The following is a 22,873-nucleotide window of genomic DNA, read 5'->3' as shown; positions in this document are numbered from 1 at the left end:
ACAAAACAAAACGACTTTGACAAGCTATGAATTGAACTTTATATTCCTCACATAAATAATTGATATAAAAACCCTACAACTAACATCATGATTATTTTTAAGAAACTCAACATTTTTTCCTTAAGATCAGAAAGATGTCCTCTCCCACCCCTGAATTACTAGAATTACTGGGTAATATAGATTGTTAAAACTTCACTTATTCACAACTTGGTACGTAGATTCAACGTAATCTCCATTAAGTTCCCAGAAAGTTATTTCTTAGAAGCAAAATTCTTCTAAAGTTTATACAGAAAGGAAAAGGACATAGAATACCTGAAATAATACTGATGATGGATAAAGCTGGAGGACTCATACTACTTGATTTCAAGAACTATTATTATAAGGTTAGCATAATCAATATGGTTTGATAATTGAATAAAAAGACATATACATCAATGGAACAGATAGAGAACCTAAAAATAGATACAGATATAGTGAACTGATCTTTGACAACAGGTATTAGTGTCATTCAAAGGACTAATAATGGTCTTTTACACAAATGGTGCTGAAGCAATTGGAAGTCCATATGCAAAAAACGTTACCTTAAAAAAAATTTTTTTTTAACATTTATTCATTTTTTGAGAGACAGAGAGCACAGACAGGGGAGGGACAGAGAGAGGGGGAGACACAGAATCCGAAGCAGGCTCCAGGCTCTGAGCTGTCAGCATAGCCCGACATGGGGCTCGAACTCACAGAGTGCGAGATCATGACCTGAGCTGAAGTTGGATGTTTAACTGACTGAGCCACCCAGGCGCCCCAGACGTTACCTTATACCTCATACAAATTTAACTCAAAGTGGATCATAGACCTAGATGTGAAATTGAAAACAATGACATTTCTGATGGAAACCTAGAACAAATCTACATGGCCTTGGGTTGGCAAGGAGTTTTAAAGTATAATACCAATAGCATAATTCATGGGACAAAAATTGCAAAGTAGTACTTCATTAAAATAAAAATAAATTTATTCTCTGCATATGAACACTATTAAGAGAATGAAAAGACAAGCCAAAGACTGGGAGAAAATATTTGCAGAACATATGTCTGAAAAAAAAAAAAAACTCACAAAAAACAAAATGAAACAACTCATTTCCAAAATAACAATTATTAATACTCAGCAATAAGAAAACAGATGACTCAATAAAAAATGAGCAAGAGGTCTGAAAAGACACCTCATCAAAGAAGATATAAAAATCTCAATGTAAGCATGTAAAGAAAGTCTCAACATCATTTGCCATTAAGGAACTACAAATTAAAACAACCGTGAAAGAATACTACATATCTAATAGACTGGCCCAGATCTAAAAACATTGACAATACTTATATTTGTAAAGACACAGAACAGTAGGAACTTTCAAAATGGTATCATGAATTTAGAAGATAGTTTGAGAGTTTCTTACAAAGGTGAACATAGCCTTACCATACAATGCTGCAGTTGTGTTCCTATCTATTTACCCAATTGATATGAAAACCTATGCCTACACAAAACCTGCAGATGAATCTTTATAGTAAATTTATTCATAATCACCAAAACTGGAAGCAGCCAAAATGTCCTACAATAGGTGAATGGATAAATTGTGGTATCTCCATATGATGAAATAACACTTAGCAAGAAAAGAAATGAGCTATTGAGCCACTCAGTAATATAAATCTTCAATTCATGTTGCTAGTAATATAAACCAGTCTTAGAAAGTTACATACTATATATTACCAATTAGATAACATTCTGGGAAGGAAAAACCAGAAAGGGTAGACATATCATTTGTTGTGAGGAGTTCAAGGGTTAAGAGTTGAGTGAAAAACAGGTCCATTTTTAGGGTGGTCAAATTGATGTGATTGATATTCTAATGGTAAATACAGGACACTGAGCATCTGCTGAAACTCACAGAACTTTATAGCACAAACAGTGAACCTCAACGTAGGCAAATGTTTGTAATTCCAGGGTTTAGGTGAATCGCAGGATGAAATGTTTAATGTGACAAAAAAATCTACCTGTATTACAAATATGACACAACCTCACTGAATGGGGTGAGAGAACAAGTTGATAACTTAAGTAACTTTGGAAATTAGTGGAGTATATTAGACTAGAGGCAAAAGGAGCGGTGCTTTAAGAAATGTACTCTAGTTGTTCAAGTTTATTCCCATGGGCTGACAATTCCAACTGTACTTTATATGTATGATGAAATCGAACAATTAAGGAAATAAAAGGGGGTGGTGGAGTAAAGCTTTTCAATATTGAAGTGGGAAGCTACAGATAAGCAAAGGGAGGATGTTAGAAGATCCACGTAACTAGACTTGAAGATGTCAGTATCAACTCATAGCTTAATATACATACAGGTAATTATAAAAATACTCATAAATATCTTCATATGTATAGGCTAGTGCACACGTATTGCTCTTCATGCACCATGCTCCAGCTCAGAGGTCCTAGAAGCAATGGCACCCTAATAGCAACAAACACTCCCAGCACCCAGAGTCTGGGCTTCAATAAGAGGAGCGGGAGCTCCTTAGAAAAATGACTAATTCTTGGAATGGAGCAGGAAGTATACAAAACAAACCTAGAGCAACTTGTAAGTAAGAATGTGCTCAAAACAGGCAATAACAAAACAAAACCCAACAAATAAAAAACAACAAAAACCCCTCCATAATTATGAGGCTATGCCAAGGGGAAGCAAGTGTCACCCTTAAAGAGCTTCCAAAACCCTAGCTGGAAAAACTTGAGAAACAAAGCAAACTAAATGGAATTAGATTATAATCCAAAGTATAAAATAAATATCCATGATGTCATAATGAGGAATAATGTTTAACACTTTAAAGGGAGAAAATAGATAAAAGTTTCCAAATATTTTATGTAGATTCTCTGCCCTTGTGGAGGTATAGAATCATTTCCCCACTCCTTATACCGAGTGGATTGTGCCCTGTGACTTTCTTTCAGAGAGTAGATTATGGAAAAGGAGAAAAAAAAATACCACCTCATTAATCAAGATTAATATGCTAGACAGAATGACCTCAAAAATGTCTGTTCTATACCCCAGAACATGTGAATATGTTATAGTTTATAACAAGGGGACAAATTAAGGTTTGCAGATGAAATTAGAGTTGCTAATCAGTTGACATTAAGATAGGAAGACTATCCTTTATCATTCAGATGAGCCTAATGTAATCACAAGGGTACTTAAATATGAAAGAAGGAGAAGAGGAATGTCTGAGGGACATGTGAGTATGAAACTAAGGTATGGAGAGATACAGTATGCTGCCTGTCGGGTGGATGGAGGGAGCCCAGAGACCAGGAATACTGGTAGCCTGTAGAACCTTTCCAGAACTTGGAAAGGCAAGACAAGCTGCACTATGCTAGGGACTCTGGAAAAGAATGCAGCTCCTCTAATATTTTGATTTTAGCTTAGTGAGACCCAGGTTGGATTTGTAACTTATAGAAATGTAAAAATAACTTTTGGTTGCTTAAGCTTCTAAGTTTGTGGTAATTTATTGTGGCAGTAATAGAAATGAATACAGGTAACATCAAGAGTAAGAAAGACCTTGGATAAACCCCAACTAAGGACCATTATAAAAAATACCTGATCAACAATCCTCAAAACTGACACAGTCATCAAAAGCAAAGAATGTCTGAGAAACTTTTGCAGCCAAGAAGAGTTTAAGGGGATGTAACCATTATGCCTAATTTACGTAATGTGGCATCTGGGATGAGATCCTGGAACAAAAGGACCTTAGAGAAAAACTGAGAATATTTAAATTAATTATGCACTTTAGTTAATAATAATGTACAATTATCAATTCATTACTTTTGAGAAATGTACCATACTAATGTAAGAGGTTAACAGTAGTGGAAATTGGGTGTGGGGTATATGGGAACTTTCTAAGATCTTTGTGATAATTTTGTATATATAAAATTTAGGAAACAAAAAATGAATTTTATAGTCACTACCTGACTTTAGTTACATGAGGGAGCCTAAGAGAGAGAAGCCTCCCTGAGGTCAATAAACCTTAGAACTAGGAGAGAAAAAATTTTTTTTTATTGTTTTTATTAATGTCACTAAATTCAGGGTGGTTTGTTTGTAGCTATAAAGGCAGCAGTCTTGGAAAATAATCTCCTTTGTACCCTTTCCCTCTCTATCACTACCTTGCTTTCCTTTGCAAAGGTGGCCAGTCTACACCATCACATTCTTTTACAGACAAAAATAGAGCCATACACATTTAGTTTATTTTGTGCTATGTCTAAATCGCAATACTTTACACATTGTGTCATTCAATCCTACAGCTTTAGGATGGACCTGTGGCATTGATCGCCTTACAGATTATTAAACCAAGACCTAAGAAGATCAAGTAACTTTAATGAAGTTGCATGGCTAGTAGGCACTGGGAGATCTAATATAATACACTGTCTGCAAATAAGCAAGCCACCGGAACCACCCGGACTTCAGAAACTGAAAAAACCAGTATTCTTTTGGGATCCTAGAAATTAAGTCATTCTTCTACATACCACATCCTGAGATACCATCTCAAATGCCTCCTTTCCTGATGCCTATATTCTCTTGTAACCTTTTCCTGTATATTCTATAGATCTTCTTTTTGAATCCATTTAAAAAAAATTGTTCCTTTCCCTTCTAACTCTTCTCTCTGGCCTATGAAATGGCCCTTTCATGGTAAACAAACTTTCCTACATGCTCAACTATTTCACCATTTGCTTATTCCAGTAGTTTTCCTTGGCTGTTAATTTTCTCCTGTATTATTGGGTCCATTCAGCTCAGTTCGTCCCATCACTGATCAACATGGTGTTGATGGTCATGTTGACAGTGGTGGTGTCAGCATTCACTTAGCTTCTGTTCCTCATTATCAAGTTATACCTTTTCTTTTGAGATTTGCGATACTCATTAGAATATATATAATCTTGCTGTCGCTCCTCAATACTCTTATTTACCAACCTGGTAAAATCTATAGCCATTGAAGGATGCAGTGGACTGACTCAGAGTGTCTATACATCTCTAACCTCAAACTTAAGTGACTTTGACATCTATGTGAATAAACATCTAGTCTTCTTGATTTCCCTTAAAATGTCTTGATCTCCTTAACTCAAGAACCAGCAACTCTTGTTTACTCAAATCATCCATACCCATAGTCAAATACTAGAAACTGCTCATTTTTCTCAACTGTTCTAATTCAACATTTTAAACTCTAATATTCCACTTTCAATATTTCTTTTGTGTGACTTGAATTGCTTTCTTTTTTTTTTTTTAAACGTTTATTTATTTTTGAGACAGAGAGAGACAGAGCATGAACGGGGGAGGGTCAGAGAGAGAGGGAGACACAGAATCCGAAACAGGCTCCAGGCTCTGAGCTGTCAGCACAGAGCCCGACGCGGGGCTCGAACTCACCGACCGCGAGATCATGACCTGAGCCGAAGCCGGACGCCCAACCGACCGAGCCACCCAGGCGCCCCGACTTGAATTGCTTTCTTACAACACCATCAACGGCCTCACTTCTTTTTGGATCTTATAACTGCCTGGAAAAGCAAAACAAGAAACAGTACTCTAATTCTGAAAAATTCTAACATTCCCTCTTCTCTACTTTTTTTTCTGTGGGTTTCAGTATAGTTGAAAAGGTGACCTACTTGTGTCATCTTTTGCTCCTATAAATTTATTGTCTCTCATAACTTCCTGGAAATCTTTGCATGTGACACAGTTTGACTCCTTTTCCCTTCCCCATTCTTTAAATATTAGTTGTACTTAAATATAAACTATATGATCCTCAGGGCCTTGTAAAGGGATCCTCAAAATTTCACAGGTGCTCAGAAGCAACTCTGATAAGACCTGCCATCCCTAATATACCAATGAGGTAATTAGTAAATATATCTGGAATAAATGATTCTGGCTACAGATTTTTTACTCACAGGTATTAAATGAATTATAACACTTAATCATCACAAAAATTCATCAAGATACATAAATCAACATTTTTGGATGAGGAAAAAGGCTTAGACACCATAGCTAAGGTTACATGGAGAATGCATATTAGGGTCAGAATTTGAACCCAGTTCTAACATTAAACTGATGCTTTGATCCACTCTGCTTTTTACCTTAGCAGTAATAAATATAGTGTCCAGTGTATCTTCCTACTGGTTACTCTACTAGAAACACAGGGCTGGCTGCATTTCACTTCAACACAAAATGATCGACTTTGCTGGCCTGGTGAGGGAAATCATTCTGACAGTCCACGATTTTAGCAAAGTTTTGAACTCTGTATTTTGTTTCTGTGCACTCAAAAAGTTATCCACTGTATTTGTTTGAGAGATGAGCCACTGAATCAGAAGAGCAGAGGCAAGAAGTTTGCAATAGCCCCGGGGAAGCATATATCTAAAAAAATCTGTCAGGACACTGACTTTTTGAGCTGAGCGGGAGTTAACTGTGAAAATCTGTGCCTTCTAGTCCCCCTGGTCCCTTTTGCAATGCCCTGATAGCTCATGTAGGGTTATGTAAACCTCATCAGTTTAAGGTGATAGGCTCATGGCATTTATGGGGTCATTAAACAAACCAGATGTCACAGGTTAATGCATACTTTCCTTAAGTTCTCTGAGTTATTTAATGTTATGGACTATTTCTGAGGAGACAGGTGGAAATTTCACAGTGTTACTTAGAAAAGTTTAAATACTGGAAAAGAATGGTTTCCAAAAACACTGAATGACATATATAATCAATGTTAAATGTCTGTACTGCACATAGTCAGCTTTCTTTGAGCCAACAACTAAAACCTTGAACCATGTTTTTGTTTAGAGTACAGCTTTTTAAATTTTTTCCTTATTATGTAGGTTTAAAGAAAAACAAACACAAAAAGACTACCAATGGTTGCACATTATCAAAATCTGGTTTTAGAGGCAATTACTCTTCTGAATTTTTACCCAATGAACATAAATTTTTGCACCTTTTGAGAACACCTGGGTGGTTCAGTTGGTTAAGCATCCGACTTCAGCACAGGTCATGATCTTGTGGTTCCTAAGTTTGAGCTCCGCATCAGACTCTGTGCTGACAGCTCAGAGCCTGGAGCCTGCTTCATATTTTATATATCCCTCTCTCTGTACTCCTCTCCTGTTCACACTCTGTCTCTCAAAAGTAAATAAACGTTAAAAAAATAAAAAATAACTTTTTGTACATTTTCTTTCTACATACTTGGAAAACAGATTACTTCAATATATAAGTACTTCATTTTTTTTTTCCATTTAACTTACTATTTTCAACGTATTTGCAAAGCCACATCTCATTTCTGTCCCAAAAAGCCTGCCTGATTTGCGTTTGGCATTCTCAGAGGAGACTACAATAATTTTCACTTTTTATTAGCTTCTTTTTGTATTGAGTGTTTAAACACATTAGTTACTCTCTGTTCATCTTTGTAAATTCTAGGTGAAACACATACTGTAAAGAGAATTTAGCATGCTAGAAATGTATATGTTCAACCATGCAGCAAAGAAACATTCTTGTTCACACTCTAAAATTTTAAAATCAGTTTTCCCAATTGATACAGGTAATTTTTTCATTCTGACTCTCAAACTTTTGGGTGCACCAGAAATGTCTGTTGAGGCCATTAAAAATGTAGATGGTACTTTCCCTCTTGAGACTGACCAAGATGGAGACTGGAGCTTTTGTTAAATCATCTTCATAGTTTATTCTGTGGCACATGAAATCTGAGATCCAGTGAATGGTCAGATTTTTCCAAATTATCTTCTCTATCTTCTCAACAGCTTCCAGTTTATTATGTGTCACTTTCATTATACTTTTTGACAAATGAGTGGGAATGTTAAATTCAATGATAGCTCTCAGTAAACTTTTGCCTAAGAACAAAACTTTTAATGTGAGCCCATCTAGACCATTGGGATGGTTAGTCATCCAGCACAGAAGGAAAGTGACTGACAAAATAGGGAACGTTTTTATTAAAATTATTACTCTATTGCCTCGATGGATGACAACATGTAATTTTCTTCTTTGTAGCCCTCACTGTAATTTGCTTCATTTAGTTCACTGCAAGGAGAGTTGTATTTTTCTGTGATCACTGTAGCAACATCAAAAGAAGGTGCTTTCATGTGTTAAACATTTTATAATGCCAACCAAAAGGCACATCCTTAAGAAGAAACCAAAAGGTTAATTTCAATTATGATCATCCTTTGCTTGTGACCACTTGAGTGACCCTGCTCAGATTGTTCAGAGTATACAAAATATACTCCTCCTACACATGCCAACCTGTTATGGAGATGTCCTGCTCTTTAAATGTTTCAGTCCTTAAAATAGATATTTCTAAAGATCAGCCTCAGAACTCAAGAATTCTCAGTCCCAAGTTTCCTGTTTAAGAGACGGCAAAAGAGCGAAAGAGAGAAAGAAAGAGAAAGAGAGAAAGATAGAGAGAAAGAATACTAAGATAATTCTCATGGAATTTTTCTTCCTTGAGACTGTGGTATCTCCTTAGCATTGGTATGATGTCAAGCATTTGTTTCTTTATCCCTATGCCCTGGATTTCTTCAAGGACCGAGGGCAATCCTTTAAAGAGAAATTTGATTTCTGAGGCCATAAGATTTTCAAGGAGAGGAATACATAATTTACTTCTACATCTGACCAAATCATTTCAGTTTAAAACCCATGTACTATCCCCATAGCATAAAATTAAAGTATCTACAATGTGACTTAAGCATCTCTATGATCTTGCTTCTTCTTTCTCCAGCCTCATCACCAACCATTCCTGCCCTGTCCCTGAAGTAAGGGCCACACTAAAGTGCTTATAGCTCCCTGCATATTCTATTTTGTTTCTTTTCCCCTTGTTCGTACTCTCTCTGCAGTATATTCTTATATTCTTACTGTCTGCTTCTGGAGCCTAACTACCTTCTCAAACTTTTAGTTTTGCAGCTCAGAAAAGGCATGTAACAAGAATCCTCCTTGGCCTTCAGGCTAAGTTAAGTGATACGCCCTATAGCTCCATAATGCTTTGTGCACATTCTGCCACAGCGTATTTAAATTGTTTTTTAATTGTACTTCTTTCCCATTATACTCACCTATTTAAAGACAGGAAATAGGTGTAATTCATCTTGGAAATTTCTAAAGATAGTTGTGTAGTTGCCCCTCAATAAATGTTGAATAAGGGAATGAATGGATATTTCTAATCCTTGACAGGCTATATATATTTATTGCATATTAGGTGGCAAAAAGTATTTGTTGAATTGAGTATATAATTGGATTAATGAATCACTGCAGTGATCAGACTAGATGTTCCCTACTATAGACAGTTGTCAAACACCAGGTCAGAACTGCTTTTTTTTTGTTCTGCAATTCTGTTGCACGGTAATATAATAATAACAATAATAATAATAATAATAATAATAATAATAATTCTACTTATTTTAGATGCATATATCATACTGAAGACAAAGCTGTATAGTAAACATATTTATTGAATTTTTCCCTCATTAGTCTATGACATCAATGACATTATTTTATGTCAAGAATATTCTTGGCTCATTGGATAGGTAGTAAAAACTTGCTGGATGAGTAAATGAACAAATGAATGAATAGACTCCACTGTAAGATTTTTCATTGAGTGTGGATATCAGAAAATAATCAGGTACAGATCAAGATGGCAAACAAAGAGGTCTTGAATTTTGAAAGCAAGTTTAGAAATCTTAACAATTTCTACTATTCGTAGAAAGGCTCTTTTAGCTGAAAGAGCAAGAAAATATGTGTGTATACTCATCTGTGTATTATCACCTATCTATAAGTATCTCTACATGCAAATATCTGTATTGACATTAAGCATGATATGAGTTGGTACTGATGTCTCTGCTCAAATCCATAACCACATGAGTCATTCTACCTTTTCTCCTTGTTTCCAAGTAACCTCCACTGCAACAATGAGAAAACAGACTCCCACCATCTCCTTCCATTTACTTAATTGTTCAATTATAATATATTGTGGGTTCACAACTGTTAACCCATAAGCCTGTGGGAGCCAACTTTATCACCCAGAGTAGAATGTTTAGGCAAAAAGCTGTTTGCTGTTACACAAGCCATACCTTATTTCCCTGCTCCAATCAGTGAAGCTGTTTCACATCTTAAAAAAAAAAAATAATAATAATATTTATTTATTTTTGGGACACAGAGAGACCGAGTGCAAGCAGGAGAGGGGCAGAGAGACAGACAGAGACAGAGACAGAATCTGAAGCAGGCTCCAAGCTGTCAGCACAGAGCCCGACACAGGGCTCAAACCCACAAAGCGCGAGATCATGACCTGGGCTGTCAGACGCTTAACCTACTGAGACACACAGGGTAAAACTCCAAACTGCCAAACTCTCTTTCAAAGTGGGTGTGCCATTTTGGCCCCCCCTCCCCGGTAATGACTGAGAATTGTTGCTCTAGATCCTTACCAGCAATTAGAATTTTTTTTTAAAAAGAATTTTAGCCATTCTAATAGATATATAATGTTTTATTATTTTAATTTGCATTTCACCAAAATTGTATAACACTGAACATCTTTTCATCTGCTATTTGCCACATTTATGTTGTCTTTGGTAAGGTATCTGGTTCAAATCTTTTGCTTATTTTTAAAGTGGGCAGTCTGTTTTCCTACTGTTGAGTTCCCTAAGTTTCAGAGAGTTTTTTTGTTGTTTTTTTTTGTTTGTTTTTGCAAATGATATATCTAATAAAGGGTTAGTACCCAAAAATATATAAAGAACTTATAAAACTCAATGACCAAAGAGCAAATAATCCAGTTTAAAAAAATGGGCAGAAGATGTGAATAGACCTTTTTCCAAAGAAGACAAACATCATAGCCATCATGGAAATGCAAATCAAAACCACAATGAGATATCACCTCACACCAGTTAGAATGGCTAAATATTTTTCATATATATTCTGGAGATATACTTTACAAATCCTTGCATTCTCTTAATAGCGTTCATTAGTTTACTGTGGCTGCTATAACAAATTACCACATTCCTCTAGAATGTGTATAGTTTGGCATTTTAGAGCCTAAGAATAATTTTGGGCTATATTTGTAAAAGATGTGAGGTTTTTGTCTAGGTTCACCTTACTTATTGCATATGGATACCCAATTGTTCTAACATCATTAGTTACAAATATTCACCTTTTGCTATTATACATACAGATCCTGTATTTTTGTTGATACGGCAAATTATATATACATAGGTACTCCCATTATCATACTTAGCAATTTAGACATGATTTCCTTTAGCTCTTTGAACATATTTAAAATAGCTGAATTCAAGTCTTTGGCAATTTCACCGTCTGGGCTTCCTCAGGAGCATCCTGTTGATTTTTTTTATTTTTAGTATTTAATGAGCCATACTTTCCTGCTGCTATGCATTATCTCATCGTTTCATATTGAAATCCTGACATCCAAAAATCATATGGCAAGTCTGGAAATCATTTTCTCTCCTTTCTCCAGGGTTTGCTGTTGTTGCTTCTTAATGTATTTGTTTTGTGATATTTCTAAACTAATTCTATAATGTCTGTATTCTTTATGGTCTGTGGCCACTCTGTCTCTATCTCACTAGTCCTTGGTCAGTTAATATTAAACAGACTTTCTTAAATGTCTAAAACCAGTAAACCTTCCAGCCTTTGCCAAGGTTCTTGGTGCATATTGAGGCATGCCTTCCATACTCAGTAAAGCAGTAGACATCTCTTTCTTGGCCTTCTCTTTATGCTTTCCCAGAGATTTAACGTCACCTGGAGTGGAGAGTTTACCACGTACACAGGTCTTTCCTGAGCATGTCCACAGCAAGCATGTGACTTTCTAGATTCCTAGGACTATGCTGGAGCTTTTAAAGGCACTTATGTGTATATCATTTTTCCCCACAATTTCCTTTTTCACATTGCAGTTATTCTATTGTTTGCTCTCACTGTTATCTACCCCCCTCAGACAGCTAGGAAGTTATAATAGTTGATGTAATTATTTTCAACACACTGCTCTGGGGGAAGAAGTTTCTGGTTCTGGGTATGTATCTTGTCAGTCAAATATAAATAGCCTTGCAAATGGGGTCTTCCCAGGAAACACCAGAGAGGTTAAATAATGACAACTCTTTTGAAATAAGACTTTCAAAGAACTCTAGCTACATTCTTTTTTTTAAATGTTTTTTTTTTTTTTATTTGAGAGAGAGAGAGAGAGGGAGAGGGAGAGGGAGAGGGAGAGAGAGAGAATGAATGAATGAATGAATTTGAAATGGGCTCCAGGCTCTGAGCTGTCAGCACAGAGTTCGACGCAGGGCTCAGACTCATGAATGATAGGATCATGACCTGAGCCAAAATCAGATGTTTAACCAAAGGAGCAACCCAGATGTCCTGAGCTCTAGCTACATCCTGTTCCCACAGGTGGCTTCCAGACTGTACTGGGAATTTAGGTTGTTATGTTTTAAAGACTTCTGTCTAGTTGGAGAGAAAGATGGGATTGGGGCAAGTTAAAGTGACACAAAGCTCAGTTTTTACAAGACTTAACTATTTTTCCAGAATAAATGCTTCCTGGGTTTCGTCAGGCTTTTAGTTAGTTTCCAAAGTCCTGGAAAAGTTGGTACTGACAAACTTTACAATTTTTAGGAGGTGGTTGTACTTTTATTAAGGTGAGATTTTTCAGAGGTCCCTACTTCACTATTTCCACTGATCTCAAGTTCAATCAGTTTTTGTCTAACAAATTTTGATGCTCTGTTAAGTGAATATACATTTAAGAATTACTATGCCTTCTTGGACAACTGACCTCTTTATCATTATGTAATGCCAATCTTTATCCCTCATAATTTTCTTTGATTTGAAGTCTTCTTAGTGAAATTGTTATATAGCTACTTCAGCTTTCTTTTGCTTAGTGTTGATATGGCATATCTTTCTTCTTTACTTTTAACCTGGGTCTCTATATTTAAAGGTTTCCGATAGACAACATATAATTAGGTCACGCATTTTTATCCATTTGGAAATTCCCTGTCTTTTCATTAGTACATTTACATCTTTCATAATTTAAGTGATTATTGCTTTAGTTGGATTAATATCTATTATGTTTGTAACAGCTTTCTTTTGCTCCCTCTTTTTTCTGCCTCCTGATTTTAATTTAGCACTTTTTTTTAATCCATTTCATTTTTTAACATATTATACTTAAAAAATTTTTTAGTAGCTGCCCTAGAAAAATATACTTTTTTAGCTAAACTCTTTTCAAAAAACTCTATACTCTTCACATATAGTACAGGCAACTTAGAATAACATATTCCTAATACTTCTTTCCCATCTCTTGGAGTACTGCTACTTACCCATATGTTAAAATCACCCAAAACATTGTCACTCTTGTTAATTTAATTCACCTGTTTTATTTTAGATAAGAAAAAGAAATATTTTTAAACATTTATTCTTTTTGTGTTATTTTTTACATATGCATCCAATATCCTGACCTATATCATTTTCCTTTTGCCTGAACAACAGTTTTCAACACTTCTTGCAGGGAAATTTCTGTTAGTGCTGATTTCCCTGTTTTAGTTTGCAGGAGAAAGTCTATTTCTCTTTCACCTTTGAAGGATAATTTTGCTGTGTATAAGATTCTAGGTTGGTGGGTTATTTTTTTTTTCATCGTTTACATATTTCACTCTATTCTTTTCTTGCTTGACAAGAAGTCCACTGTGATTCTCATTTTTATCTATAGGTAAAGTATTTTTTTTCTTCTGTGGCTTTACTGAAGACTTTTTCTTTGGGTTCCTGCAATTTCAAAATTACATGCATTGATGGGTTTTTATTTGTGCTTTTATTTTTGTCCTGCTTGTTTTTCTTTGAGCTTCCTAGATCTGTGGCTTGGAATTGCTCATTAATTTTGAAAATTTCTTGGCAATATTGAGTCAATTATTTCTTGTAACCCTTCTCTTTCTTCTCCTTATAGTCCAATAATATGTATGTTAGATTTTTTGAAATTGTTCCATAGTCTTTGAATGTTCTTGTATTTTTGTTGTCTTTATAGATCAGTTTAAGTTTCTACTTCTTTTTCAAGATCACTGAGTGTTTTCCTTGGCCATTTTTTTTTGTTTATTTTTGAGAGACAGAGAGAGAGAGGGAGGGAGGGGCAGAGAGAGCGGGAGACAGAATATGAAGCAGACCCAGGTTCTTAGCTGTTAGCACAGAGCCCAATATGGGGCTGGAACTAACAAATTGTGAGATCATGATCTGAGCCAAAGTCAGATGTTTAACCAACTGAGTTACCCAGGTGCCCCTCGTTGGCCATTCTAACATACCCATATGTTTATCAAGGGTATCCTGCATTTTAGTTTCTGTAGTGTTGAAGGTAGCATTTCCTTTTTATTGTTTTTTAGAAGTTTTCATCTCTGTTTACATTACCTATCTGTTCTTGCATGTGGAGTACTCTTTCCATTTGCCCTTCTTCCAGAGGAGATAAGGCTTACAAATTATTGTTTCCTGGAGAGCAGACCTTTGCTATGGAGTAGACATTAAGTATATTTCATCATGATGACTCTTCCCCTCCCCCACCAGATCCAGGAAGAGATCTCAGATTTTCAATATGCCAAACTTACTGGAATTCTTGGTGGTAAATCCCACAAGAGAGTGAAAATCCCCCTAAGGATTGCAGCTCTATGAGTTTCTCATTCTTATGCTAGTCCACACTCAGCCTCTAGCAATTTGCCAAAATTACACTTTAAGTGTTCTACCAGTTAGTTTAGGGTTCCTTTCTTCTGCTACAAATAAGTATAGAAGAGGACCCTCAATATGCAGATGTCTTCCCAGATTTGAGAGTGTTAGCTTGATCTACAACCTATGTCTCTAATGAATTCAAGGAAAGTCCCTGATTTTCTGTGTGTCAACATTTTTTTGTTGTATGGACAAGAGTGAGAACTTCCAAGCTCTTTACATGTTGGAACTGAAACAATCCCCTCCAGACTATGATATTCTGTTTTTTTTTTTTCTTTGTATGATTTCCATTCTGGTACAGCAGAAGCTGATAGCATCTCTTATTAGTTCCTTATTTCAGATTTCCTGGATTTCTGAATAAGGACTCAATTCTCAGGATTGTTTTGATTGAATAATTCTATGTCCTCAATGGTCTATGTGTCATCAGATTGTTCCCCAGTACTTAAAAAAAACAACAAATAAGCAAAAACACCATTATTTGGGGTTGTTTACTGTGTCTTATTGTAGTATCTTTAAATCTGGGAGGGGGGATTTAAAAGTTGTGTCTGGATATGTAAAGACAAAGATTTATGCCTGTTATAGGTGAATTACAGATGCATACCCCTTTCTTGAATTGATCCATAAGAAGGCTGTGTTCTACTCCAGTGTTTCACAAAATGTGGTCTTGAGACCACAACCTGGGGGTTTATTCAGAATGCAGATTCCTAAACCCAAATCTTGCCTATTAAAACCAACATCATGGTGTGGACCCTAGGAGCATAAATTTTCTAAGACCCCAGTTGATTTATATACACACTAAACCTTGAGAACTATTTTTAACATTCATTAACTTCTGCTCTTAACTATGGTAAGTTAAGAAATATCTAAGCCTTCCTTTCTCTAAGAAAGTGTTCACTCAAGTATCATTCTGTGTAACCAAAGGACAAATGTAACCCGAATTATTATGGGCTGTATGATTCATCAACACAACACTTATTTTTTAAATCATCTAATGTTTTAAAGACTCATCCCATGGAGCTGTTTATTTCTTCAATCAGGGCAGAGGTGTGAAAGCTTTCTTCACAGTTCTTCTAATTATACAATCACAGCATCAACCATGTAGAATGAATCAATACTGCAATGTTGTTTTAGTGCATCATTTTTGGAAGAAATGCACTATGAAGCTAGGCCATATTGTCATTCTTAAAACAAAACTCAATCTAGAGTGAAATAAAACAGAGCATCTCAAAATTGAAAATGAGAGATATTGTTTTTTTTTCCTCCTGTCATCCTCAGAAAGGAGCTTATAAGGGACTATCCAGAGTCACTTTTAACATTCAGCTTTACTTTCTTTACATCTTAATGCGAAGTTACCATACAATTCCTCTTATCCCATTAAAATCTACTTTAAAAATGAATCTTTGGTACTTTAAATTTTTCATTCCATTTTTGGCACATGAGTATAAGTAAAAATTGGGCCGAAATGTTCTCTTTGTCCTACCTCATCTTTCATTTTTCCATCCCAACCTACTTTTCCCTGTGATCAATCAAGGACTGTGTGGGAATAACGCTAGAGTCAGTGAAGGTCAAAATGGAAATTCTTCAAAAGGATTCAGTATAGATAGAAACTTGCTGAGAAACAACACATATGAATTAATATAATCATTTCACAGAAGGTTGGAGGAGGTAGGTTACATGGAAAAAACTTCCTCTGAATTAGCTGAAAATTCTATCAAACAAAATACGATCTTATTTGTAATTTATTTACAACTCGTCTTTAAAGAGCAAGAAAGATTCCCACTTCATTGCCTACAATTTCAAGAAAGCAACTTTCATCCAGAAGAGATTCTAGGGAACTGAAATGCCTACTATGTCAGCAAATACAGTTAATATGTTAGCAAAATCTGTTTTCAGTGTGCTATTAGTAAAATTTGGGGAACATGTGAAAAAAACTGTTCTGGTGCAGTTATGCAAAAATGCCATCTCTATATGAGGTAAATCATTTTACACACACACACAAAAAGGGTAGGGAGATACTAAGCAGGGAAAGAGTATCGGTGTTGGAATTTTCATTTATTAAATACTAACTATGGATCAGACTCAATGCTGGTGCTTTATGTTAATATTTTAAGAGCTATACCATTTTAGTGAAGTATCATCATGAAAATTTATACATAGTGAATCTAAAGGTCATAAAGTCAGTACTTGGCACAGAAAGGACTGGAATTCAGACCAGTCTAACTCTAAAGCACATCCTTTTCCCTTATACTATGGTTTCAGGATCATGGATTTGCATTCACTTTAATCTTCATGGTTTCTAGACCATTTTGTCTACCTGGATTGCCAACCCTCTCAAGTGACTTATGTATTTTGACTTCCATTCTTTTCCCCAATTCATTATTTAGTAACTTTGTTGAATATAAAACTCTGTAAATTCTATCAACAATATTTAATATCTTTGCCTTTGATTTGTAAATGAATTGGCTAGAATAACGTAAAATTGCATTCATAGCAATAGAAAGTCTTTTTTTAAAGTTTATATATTTATTTTGAGAGAGAGAGAGAGAGAGAATGAATGAATGAATGAATGAACGAACGAATCCCAAGCAGGCTCTGCACTGTCAGCACAGAGCCTGCTGTGGGGCTGGATCCTATGACCCTGGGATCATGACCTGAGCTGAAATCAAGAGCCAAACGCTTAACCAACTGAGACACTCAAGTGTCCCAGCCATAGGAAATCTTGAACTATATTTGCCTTTATAAAAATGTTAAAAGATTCTTCAACATCTCCAGCGCATCTTATCAAATGTTTGGAGCAATCTTGTGTGAACCTGTTAGAGTCTTATACATAGCTCAGAGGTAAGGAAATCCCCTTTTATCTGTTCTTACATTATTTATCTTATTAATGAAATCACATAATTTACTATCAATGCCATAATCTAACATTGTAAGATTTGATAGAAAAAGTATATACTTGTCCTTCCTCTCTGTCCTTTTTTTTCCTTATCTCTTTCTCTCAAAGATTTAATTCCCATAGTCCATTCTAAGCAAGGATATACAGTCGTGAACAAAAGAAAGTCCCAGACTTCGAGGAGCTTTCACACTGGTGGAATTATATTTATACAAAAGTAGAAGTGCATTTCTATTACATTTTTCCTTAAATTCTGCATAGTTTTTTCAGAATGTCAACATGGCAAAATGAGATCTGTGAGTATTCTTAATGATAATATTGCTTACATTAAGTAAATTGAATGTTAAGGTCATGATGGAAAGACTGAGGTCTATTCAACTACTCTTCTATCGTTTGAGCATAGTTCAGGGTACTTAGTTGGCACTCCATAAATACATTTCTGGTTTAAGTGGTTTGTGTCTGGGATTGCACTTTTAAATATAGTAGCCAGTAGCTACATGTGGTTTTTAAATTTATATTTAAATTGGTTAAAATTAAATAAAATTAAAAATTCAACTCTGTAATATTAGTCATATTTCAATTTGTCAATAGCCACATTTGACTAGTGCCTACAATATTGGACAGTACAGAGGACATTGCTACCATTGCTCTAAGTTGTACTGGACAGCACTTCTATAGAATTCCATGGTCAAAACTGATGCCTATTGTTGGCCCAAATGTATAATTTTCACTCATGTTCTGAGAAGTATGTTTTAGGAAACACTGGCTTCTAAGTGCTTTTGAGAATAGGAAATAGATGTTAAATTTCATCAAATGAAGTAAGATAATTATAGTTTTTACTTTTTTAAAGTGTCTTAAACTGCTTCGTATGATGGATTTAACAAAGATATTTTTTAAAGCCTTGTCATCCTTGCTTTCCTGGACAAATACAACTTGTTTGTGGCAGTTCTGCTGTTTTGAAATTCTCTAAGACTTTTTAAAAGGAATTTTTCTTTTATTCATTATATCAAAATATAGTTTCTCCTTTGTATAACATTTTAAGTATATATATATATATATATATATATATATATATATATATATATATATAAAAACAGTTGTAGCTTTCAAAAATAATCCTGGGAGGAGTTAATCTTTGTCAATTCTCTGGAACATATCCAGTAACTACCTATTTAATAAATGTGGTCTGGTACACATTTTAGGTATTTGTTTTAATGGTTAAATGATGTAAACACATTTTCAAATCAATTTTTGTACTTTGAGACAATTGCTACATTTGTTGAGATTTTCCCAGTATGTTAGAAGAGATTCTCCTTTGTTTCCTTTTAAAAGATTTTTTTTTTCATTTTGGTTACAATGTGTTTTACATTCCTGATGTGTGACACTAGTGGCTTCTCTTGTTTTAAATATGGCACCTGAGGGGCACCTGGGTGGCCCAGTCGGTTAAGCATCTGACTTCAGTTCAGGTCATGATCTCACACTCCCTGAGTTTGAGCCCCGTGTCGGGCTCTGTGCTGACAGCTCAGAGCCTGGAGTCAGCTCCGGATTCTACACACCCCCGTGCCCCTCTCCCACTCATATGGTCTCTCTCTCTCAAAAAAAAAAAACATTAAAAAATATATAAATACCCCACCTGAGTTTGGATTTGCTTATAAATTCCAATGCACATCTAATTCAAGTAATCAATTTTAAATTTAATTTTCTTAAAAAACTTTTGGAGTTCAGTCTTAGCTTGTTTCTATTCATGTTTAATTTCCATAGGCATTTTTTACTGTGAATTTTCCTCATAAAATTCAATTCTTTAGATACATCAGTCATATTTCAAGCGATAAATGGTGACATCTGGTTAGTGGCCACCATACAGAACAGTGAAGAAAACATTTCCATGACTGCATAAAATTCAATTGAACAGCATTTTTAACAAATTTCACTATTAACTTGACATTCACTATTGTCCAAATTTTCACACACAATGTTTTAAAACTAAACTATGAATAATGTGTTGGTGTAATTTGAATTTCTTTTTCTGCTACTGAGAATTAAGACTATTTGTAAGTTTTTGTAATTATTTGCCAGCAAAATTTAGAAATTGTACCGTAGTGTTATGTGACTATGGTCAGAGAATGCAGCTAGTCAAATTTCTACCTTGGGAAATTTTCTTAATGGTTTTCTCTACCTTAGTATAAGCTCTTATTTTTTAACTGTTGGGTTAATATTTTTAAAATGCTCTATGAACACTTGAAAAGATTATATAAAGTCTCCATAAGTACAATGTTAAATATTTGCAGATATATTTTCAAAATTATAAATCGAAGTCCTGCTTATCTCATTTAAAGGCTCTATTATTCTTTCAGATTTTTTCCTAAGGTATCTACAATCATCTGCTGCTATATGTAAGCAAACACACTTTCTCTTTAAGAATGGATTGTTGTTAGTTGTGTGACGTATCTTACAAGGATGGTGGGGCAGGCTATGTATTCTGATCTCCAGCACACTAAATCAGATGTGGCTGAGAATAAGGGCATTTGGAGAACTCATTTAACACAAATATTTTTATTCTCCCGTGCAATCCACAATTTGAGAAGGGTTCCTCAATCTTCTACATTTTTCTTTTAAACTGAAAGCTCTCTTCAAATTTCTAGGCCAATTTTAAGTCTTAGTCTAGGGAAGCTGTTTGATTTGAAAAGGAGTAACTTCCTAAAAGCCACTTTATATTTTCTGCTTAAAAATACAACCTATCTTCTTGGGCCAAAGCTGTTTAACCATCTCTCTATGATGAGATAGATAGTTCAGCATTAGGGGAAGGAAGGGACTCTAAAATCCACTCTATTAGTTACTCTGTTGGTAAATATGAGATAGCCAGTTCATAGAGCAGCATAGAAATGGTCTAGGAGTAGGAGGGAATTCTTCATGTGCAATTTGGCACGTAGTAGCTACTTATTCCTTTTTGTTAAGTGGATAGATGAATAACATCAAGAAACTGACCAACAAAAGATACACAGATGAATAGATAATGGGCATGGAAAGTTGAGGAAAAGGAAACAGTAGTAGAAAGATGAATGTCTGAAAAGAATTTTTGGGAAGGAGAGAAGCATATTTTCCATATCCAGTCAGATGCATATGGTAGTAGCTAATAACCTTACTTTTAGTAATACTTAAACAATTCAAACTATATGAAAAGTCAACTTTCTTCAGTTTAGCCAAAATGCTCATCTGTTGTATTTCCACCAATTCCTATAATGTAAGAAAATACTATACATATGTTTCTAAGTCTAGGGTAGCCTTTATCTTCTTCTCCCTCTCTCCCTATGGGACACAGAAAGGGGAAAGAAAAGACAGGAGGTAAATGGGGGAATGCCTATGAATAAGTTTATTATCAGTATAGATCATTAATATGTGACGCTAATAAAACTGATGGCCCACATGGTCCACAGTGTAGGCAAAATTACATTAAAATTAGTAACACCATTCTATCAGAAAAAAATTAAATCTTGGCTCAGGCTTTAAATATACTCAATGAATTGTGAAGGCAATTCTTAACATCTTATCACTAGATATTCCCTATCTCTCACCTATGCCACAGAGTAACTCCTAGAAAATGTTTTTCTCTTCCCTCTCCTTTCGGTTCCCTCTTGGCTATCCTTTTCACACTCCCCATTACCCACAGTGTGATGTGTCTCTCTTTCCCCAGCTGTTCTCTTATACCCATGATGCCTCCACATCTCTCCCTTCCACACACTTTCTTGCAAAACGCTCTTGATCCCTTAATCTAAAATTTCCTGACTTTTCTTTTCCTGGAAAATTTTAGAAACTATCTATACATCTGCAGACTATGTGGCTCCAAGTAGTAGGGAAAGCTTCAGTTATATGCACATTCCAGGTTCTGGATCCTCCATTTGCTTATAATTGGCTGTGTGTTATATTTTCCCCTCTTTGTGCCTTAGTTTCCTTATTGGTAAAATGAAGAAAACACATGCATGTCTTAGAGCTGTGGGAAAAAAATGAGATAACTTATGTGAAAATACCTAGCACCTAGTTCAACAGTTATTTTTTCTCTTTTACCACATCCTTTCTATGGTTCTAACAGAGTTTCAAGGTCTGTAGAGAATATTATGGTGGAAAAATCAAGAAACATCAAGGGTTTTTAATTTGGTTCATTCAAAATGTTTTCTTCTATACATACCTGCAACAATAAAAATGATGTCTAAACCAAAGTCTTTAAAAGAAAAAGTGAAGTAGAATGCAAATCAAATAAGTACATTATGATAAGCTTGTAAGCCTTTTGGGATTTTCTTTTCTACTTTACCACTTTCCGACTATAAAAAAGAAGGAAACTAACCAGACTGGAACCTTTGATGAATTAAATCCTTCTACTTTAAAGGCTATTAGGAAGTTTGATGCTGACTTTACACTTGGCTCAATAGTCATAGTAGTAAGAATTCCTTTAAAGAATATCAAAAATGTTAATTTATGAAGAGGTAAGTATGTTAAGTTTAGGAGATTATTGGCTGAGGTTTTGTGGGAGTTTCTGATGTTTTAATAACGAAAAATATCCTCGAACATGTTTTAATTATTCACATTAATGGAATTGAGTACTCATATTTTCACATTTTATATAAAATAAATTATTAGAAAAGAGGCAGCATTTTCAGGTTTAGTTTTTTCAGGAGCATCTCTAAAAAGGCAGGTGAGTATATTGGTCAACTGTGCTGATGCACATGTCAGACCTCCTAGGTTGGAATATAGTTTATTGGGGTAAAGTATTAATCTCTTTATGACTTAGCCCCATCCTTTATAAAAGTCGGATGATTAGAGGAGATTGAACATTGGGGATTCTGTCAAGGAATTTATGTAGCATCTAGTGAGTGTTAAATAAAATGGCTTCAGGAGCCAATGTTAGTGGAGAAGCAGTGCATAGTACATAGAACAATCAGTGACCTGATCGGGTCAGGAACTTCCTATGTGGCTGTACAAGGCTTGCTTCATTTCTCTGAGCCTTGATGATCTCATCTGAAATTAGCTCTCATTGTTAAAACACCATGAACCATTGAGTTTTTAACACTGTAGGAAATAAAGTGATTCAATCAGAATCTGACGTGTATTCAGAATCTGTTCTTAGAACCCACACTTATAGACCTAAAATAAATTTGCAAAGTCATGGTGCTATAATAGCTGGAATTATATTCACAACATGTTAACAAATACATTGTCTTTTGATAGAAGCTGAATTCTATTGAATATTAAACAGAAATAAATAATTCTCATGTTTATAT

The sequence above is a fragment of the Panthera onca genome, chromosome B4 (genome assembly GCF_046562875.1).
Source record: "Panthera onca isolate mPanOnc1 chromosome B4, mPanOnc1 haplotype 2, whole genome shotgun sequence".
NCBI classification, from domain to species: Eukaryota; Metazoa; Chordata; class Mammalia; order Carnivora; family Felidae; genus Panthera; species Panthera onca.
This window is presented reverse-complemented; position numbering follows the sequence as displayed.